This window comes from Lissotriton vulgaris, chromosome 3_1, assembly GCF_964263255.1.
Source record: "Lissotriton vulgaris chromosome 3_1, aLisVul1.2, whole genome shotgun sequence".
NCBI classification, from domain to species: Eukaryota; Metazoa; Chordata; class Amphibia; order Caudata; family Salamandridae; genus Lissotriton; species Lissotriton vulgaris.
The window spans coordinates 192,065,186-192,072,321 of NC_141689.1; positions in this window are offsets into that span (position 1 = coordinate 192,065,186).

Below are 7,136 nucleotides of genomic sequence, written 5' to 3' on the forward strand. Positions count from 1 at the left end.
ACCCTGTGGTCTCCACCACAGTCGGCCTTAAGGGCCTAGGGGGGGTGAGTCGCCGCCGACCCCAGCCAGCGGAGCCCGCGTCCGCCCATCATCCCCTCTGATACACTCCCCCGCCCGGCAACCCGCCCTCCAACAACAGGATATCACCCTACCATGAAGTCCCGATTAAGGCCAAAGTCTATCTTAGCCGCAGATAATATCGTCCGAAGTCTGTGGGGTCACTGTCGGCCCTTTCTGGCTCTCTGCTTCCGAAAGTTCCTCTCCAGTTCTGCTGCCCTCTCCTCCCGAATCCGTTTCGGCTCGTTCACTATTCTGTCGTGACCCTGTGATGGCCGCCGTCGCCGCGAGTGCGTCCCTCTTCTCTGCCGCCATTTGGGCCTCCCGCTTCTCCCGCTGGCGCCTGTTGCGGGACCTTATACGTTGTGACTGCCGCACCCGGGGCTGCTTGGGCTGGTCTCGCCTACTTTGGTGTGTCCTGTCCGTTCCTGCTCTGTACAACTCAAGCCAGTGCCAAACTTCATCCGGAGTTTGGAAAAAGTGCGTGGTGCCATCCATGATAATCCGCAGCTTGGCCGGGTAGAGCAAGGAGTACTGAATGCCTTCCTCCCTGAGCTCCTTCTTCACAGCAAGGAACGATGCCCTGTCCTTCTGGACCGCCTGCGTGTAGTCCGGAAATATCGTCACCTTGCTGTTCTCCACCCCGTAAGGGCCCGACATCCTGGCCCGCTGGATGAGAAGGTCTCGGTCTTTGTAATGGAGGAGCCGCACCACCATTGGGCGGGGGGGGCGGCCAAGCCCCGGCGGGCGAGCAGGCACCCGGTGGGCTCGCTCCAGAGTGAAAAATGGAGTAAGCCCCTCCGGCGCCACCACAGTGCGGAACCAGTTCTCCATGTAGGCCACCGCATCCTCCCCCTCAATCCGTTCCGGCAGGCCTACGACCCGCACGTTGTTCCGCCTATTGCGGCCTTCGGCATCCTCCGCCCTCCGCTCTAGAGTGTCCAGCCGGGCCAAAATGTCTGTAATCCTGTGCTCCGCGGTCACCACCGAGGGCTTCAGGTCCAGCAATAGTTGGTCATGATCCTTGACCTGATCCGCCAGCTTCGCGTGATCCGCACGTAGTAGCCCCAGGCCCGTGGCCACTTGGGCAATGTCGTTATGTAACGCCTCCTTGGTGGAGGTGATCGCCTCAAGGATGGCATCCAAGCGCCGGTTCAGCCGCTGTTCTTGGTCAAGCTCCGGGGAGGGACTCTCACTCAACCGGGTCGATGTCGCCGAGTCCCCGTCGCGGCTCCCGGGTGTCGGCCCTCCGATCGCCGCCATGTCAGGGTGCTGCGTCACAAGTCCGGCCACCCGTTCTGCGGGTGTTCTCACGGGCCCGTGCCGAGTACCGGGCACCAGGCAGTACAATGTCACCGCCAGTGGACTCAGGGGCAATGACCAGGCGGATGAGCTCCGTTCCGTCACCCCCTCTAGTCCGGTGGGGGGAGGATGAGTCTCGGGACGGCGGCCGACAGGGGCCTCGGGTCTCCTGGGTGAATCGGGCAGCGTCTCCCGGTCTCAAGGCTTCACGCCGCCAGTCTCAGTGCGTCGGGCCATCGGGTGCAGGGTCCCTCTCTGCTTGGTGGCAGCCGGACTCAGGGCTGAGATTCGGGGCCATCCGACCTCCTCGCCGCCATTTTCTTCACACCCCGGTCTACACCTCGGCCGTCTCTTCCTCGATCTCCTCGGGGCCAGCAGTCCCCCAGCGATTCTCCGATTACGCCCAGCTGTCCCCTTACACTTCAGAGGGCAGGAGAGTCGTTTTCGGGTCGCCTAGGGTCCCAAAAACAGGAGAATTAGCGGGATTCCGCGCGGAGCTGCGAGCTCACGCCGCCATCCCGATCGGCGTCCAAGCCACGCCCCCCCGCACCCAGCTAGGTAGACGTAGTATTGTTAGAGAGGGATGTGAGTCCTTCCAGGGGAGGCGGGAGGGTTGCATGTGAATCTATGAAAGACACCAATACTGGATAACTGCTGTTACAGGTAAGTAACGCATTTCTTATCCAGTATTATGGGTGTCTTTCATAGATTCACATGCCTGAATCAGAGTAGTTAGCAATAAGATATGCACATTAGTTATGCAAAGTTGCTCTGCAGGCATGTTAGACAATATACATATCATCAAATAACATGGGAACAATAGCGTAAGCAGAATCTTACAAGAACAAAGAATGTGCATACCTGGATGGCGGGATGTAGGAAGGCTCACCTCACTGAAAGAGATGGCGAAGCACCACCTGTCCCACTGCTGCATCCTTCTGGAGTTCGAGATCCAGGCAGTAGTGTTTGGAGAAAGTGTGCGGTGACTTCCATGTCGCCGCTCTGCATATGTCCAAGATTGGCACTCCAGCGAACAGTGCTGCTGATGTTGACATTGCCCTGGTGGAATGTGCAGTAACTTGATCGCTCAATGGCCGTCCGGCCTTGTCATGGCAGAATGTAATCGCCGAGGAGATCCATCTCGAGATGCTTTGTTTCGTGAGAGGCAGACCCATTCTCGGTCTGCTGTATGCCACAAACAGTTGTGAAGATTTTCTGAAAGTCTTAGTTTTATCGAGGTAGAACTTCAGACATCTCTTGAGATCTAAAGAGTGTATGGCTCTTTCTGCTGCAGTGGAAGGGTTCGCAAAGAAAGACTTAAGGACTATCGGTTCATTGAGATGAAAGTCCGATGGCACTTTTGGTATGAATTTAGGGTTCGGCCTCAGCACCACCCTTTCTTGTCTGAACTGCATAAATGGTTCCTGAATGGACAGAGCCTGTAGCTCGCTCACTCTCCTTGCAGATGTTAAAGCGAGCAAGAGCGCCGTTTTCCACGAAATGTACTTGATGGATGCTCGGTGAATGGGCTCAAAAGGATGTCTCATGAGTTGGTTGAGGACCAGATTGAGTTGCCACGTTGGAGGAATCTTCCGAGGCCTCGTGAAGGATCTATAAAGACCCTTTAGGAATTGTTTGACTAGTCTACTGGACCACAGAGAAGGTCCTGTGAAAGTTCTTGTGAACCGTGAGATAGCTGCCAGGTGAACCTTTATGGATGCATGTGCCAGTCCTGACTGTGCCAAATGTAGGAGGTATGGCAATATTTGTTCAGGTGTGATTTGTAGTGGTTGCAGGCCCTGTGTTGAACACCAAATGCAGAATCTTTTCCATTTGAGAGAGTAGGTTTTGTTGGTACTGTCTGCTCTCGCTTTTGCCAATACCTCTCTGCATTCCTGTGGGATATTCAGGTTACAGAACTCTCTGTGCTCAGGAGCCAGGCCGATAACCTGAGCGATTGCAGGTTCGGGTGTTGGACTTGCCCGTTGGACATCGTCAGGAGGTCCGGATGTTGTCGTAGACGAATCGGTGTCCTGATGGAGAGTCGAAGCAGATCCGAGAACCAGTGTTGTCTCGGCCAGAACGGGGCAATCAGGATCAGGGTACAGGGCTCCGCCTTCATCTTCCTGAGAAGCCTCGGGATCATCGGAAACGGAGGAAAAGCGTACGCAAACACGCTGGACCAGCCGATGGAAAAAGCATCTCCCAGTGACGTTTGTTGGGGATGCCAGCTTGCGTAGTTTGGGCATTTGGCGTTCCCCTTGGTGGCAAACAGGTCGATTCTTGGGGTTCCCCATTGAGAGAAGATGTGGGTCAGAGCGTTGTCGCTTAGTTCCCACTCGTGGGAGAGGGATCGTTGTCTGCTCAGGGCGTCCGCGATGGTATTGTCTCTGCCTGGTACATAGTCCGCTTTGAGCGTGATCCCGTGCAGGACAAGCCAGTTCCAGATCTTTTGCGATTCGCGTGATAGAGTGAGCGAACGCGTTCCCCCCTGTTTGTTGAGATAGTGCATCGTCGTGGTGTTGTCCGTCTTGACGAGCACCGGGGAGTTCTGGATGCGTGGTAGAAAGGCCTGCAGTGCCAGAAACACGGCTCTCAGTTCCAAAAGGTTTATATGGAGCTGTTTTTCCTGAGCGTCCCACTTGCCACTGATCCGAAGGTCCTGGAGGAAAGCGCCCCATCCTTCCAGGGAGGCGTCCGTGGTGACCACCAGAGGTGTTGCCGGAAGGAAAAATGGCAGTCCCACGGTTAGATTTTTGCGGTGCCTCCACCACTCTAGACTTCTGGATATTTTCGTTGTTATCTGTACCATGTCCTCGAAAGAGCCAGTACTTTGAGTCCATTGGCTCGCGAGAGCTTCCTGCAACGGGCGCATCCTGAGTCTGCAGTGAGGGATGAGGAGAATACAGGAAGACATTGTGAGAAGTTGGCCCGATATGCAGTGTTCACTATTATAGCGACCACTATGCATCGGTCCAAACGACCCTTATGGTGATTGGTTGTAAGTCAACCTTAGACCAGCTCTCCTAGTAGCGTGGATATGAGCAGTCTTCGGGCTAAACTCTAGAGGGTGTGTTAAGCCAGCTGTTATACCATCACATACCCCTTGAACACCAAGTGAAAGGACACCACGCAAGTGTTATGAAAATAAACAGTGTATTTATTAGAATCACAACAGCCCTGTACTCTTTATGAGGACAGGGTACTAAGCACACAACGAAACTCTTAAGAAAATACTTCAAGTGCACAATCAATACAAGGGCCCGAGGGCACGGAAAGTTTAGTGGTCTCGGGCGGACCCGATAAGGCAAAGTCAGAGGCGAGGGACTCGGGACCCTTAAGTAAGGAGGCTATGAGGACACCGAAATGCCGAGGTTACCTAGCCACGAGGGCTGCGGCTGCACAAGTCTTACAGGCGTCGGGAGTCTTCGCTGACGAGCCAGGAGCCGGAAGGAAGGAGTTGCTGGCCGGCGACCAGTGGAGATAGTTCGTAGAGATCCAAGCCTGGATCAGAGATCGATGACACCTGAAAGCAGAGGGGGCCAAGTTCGTACTACTAGCCAGTAGTCAGAGGGTACCAGGAGGGCACCAGATGGCCGTCACCTCGACCAGGTGAGTGGGCGACGCTAGGCTCTGCAGTCTCACGGACCAGGAGGCGTTGTCGGCGACCAGGATGGAGGTGCGAGCTGTCCCACGAAGATTGATGCTGTCGGCGTCGCTGGGCCCAGGATTGGGGCAACGGCCTTGGCAGATTTCAGGGCCACGTGGTGGGCCTAAAATGGCATCTTGAGTGGACCAGGAGGGTCCGGGGTGCTCTTCTCGCAGAAGGGAGCAAGGGCCAGTCTGGAGCAACCAGACCAGCAGCGTTGGTTGTCGAGTGTCGTCAAGAAGGGCACAAGCTAGCGGCTAGTGACCAGACAACGTGCTGAGCAGTGAAGCAGGAGGGCCCCACGCAGATCGTGGAGATGCTGGGAGGCTGCACTTCGGTGCTGGAGCTGCTCAGGGTCGGGGCTTCTCGGACCCCAGAGCACTCACCAGAGGATACCTTCGGTGGTCGTGCCGATTAAGAAAGCGTGCAGGTTTTGATGATGGCCGGTCCCTCGAGGTCTCGTCGCACCCACAGATCTCAGCTGAGCTGACGATGTGGGTAGAGGTCAGAGGTGCCAGGGAAGCCGGTTCTCGTCGAGCTGGGCAGTCGGATTCCTGAGGAAGGACTTGCAGCAAACCGCAGAGTTCTTAGATGGTGCCTGCGGATGCAGGGTGACTACTCCTTAGCCACAAGGGAGAAATCTTAAGAAGAGTCTCGAAGTCCTTTCGTAGAAAGTATTCTTGATGCAAAGATGATCTGATTTGGAAGGGTCCCTGCTCCTGCCTTTATCCTAAAGGAATGGGTGGGTACATGACTAGGTCCTGCCCTAGGGGTGGGACCAGGAAGGGGGGTAGTTACACCCCTCTCCCCTGCCGGACTTTCCCCAGGTCAGGGGCTGCGCGCCCCTGGAACTGGTTCTAACCGGCAGATGCGTAGTGAGCACCGGGGTGCCACTCCGCAGTCACCTTCCTGTAAAGCCCTGCCTACCCAGGATACACAAAACCCTGTCTGGGATGGTGCGAGCACCGCCCAGGACAGAAAACCCTTTGTCCAAGCTCTCCTCGCTGGAAGGACTCCCAGCAGCAGGAGGTCAGACTCGTGTCTGTGGTTGCAGCATCCATTTTGTGGAGCTGAGGCTTCAGTTAACTTTAACCGGGGTTCACAGTTACATACATGTCGTGTCCCTCTAGAAGGGTGGAATGCTAACCCCGTCGCCAGCATTGGTGAGGGGTCAGTATCCCGATTCGTATGACACCTTACTCGACATGTCTTGATAACGCGATACCGAAGTTAGCTACATATGGTACGCGTTATCATGGAACAGCCATTGGGTCTTGGTTCCGCAAGCTGCAACGGGGCTCGGCTCATGCCAGAGCGCCAATTCACACGATTCCACGCACTCTGCCTTCAGGATTGTCAAGGCCTGCCATAGGAGTGACTGATAGGAATTCGGGTGTCCATTTTAGGGTTCGATATAGGTATACTATATCCAAAGCAAAGGGCGAGTACGCCACCTTGCCCCAGCTGTCGTGCAGCCAGTTGTGTCAGATTTAGATGGCCATCCAGGGGTGGCATAATACATGCTGCAGCCCCTGGTAGGCCCTGGACACACCGATGCCCTGAGTTACAGGGTCTGACAAGGTGGCCCAGTACCAATTGGAAATGTACCTAAGGTACATGGAGTCCATTTTAGAGAGAGAGCAGTAGGTATGGGGTCCTGATTGGCAGGGCCCCAGGTCAACTAAGTCGGAAAACCAGCAAAACACCAGGCAAAAAGTTGGGGGTAACCATAGTCCGGTATCTACCTTCCTACAGACATCATGCCCAGGAGTGACGTGTAGGTCCTGACTTTTAGGGTCTTCCTTGCCGCCACAGCCGTGGCCAGAGATAATATCTTGTCTGTCCTTTCCTTGGAGGGGAAGGCTCTTGCCGACTCCGTGTCCAAGGCCGCCCCGAGGAAGGTAATTTTTGTGGACGGGATAGTGCAGGATTTCTTGAGATTGAGAGTTAATCCTAGCCTCTGAAAAAGATTTGTGCAGGCGCTGGAGGATTCGGCTGCGCCTTTTGCCGAGGGTGCTTTCACCAGCCAGTCGTCTAGGTAGGGGTAGACTTGGTGACCCATTTGACGCAGGAAAGCTGCCATCGGTGCCAGGCACTTCGTGAAAATCCGCGGCGCGGATTTGAGGCC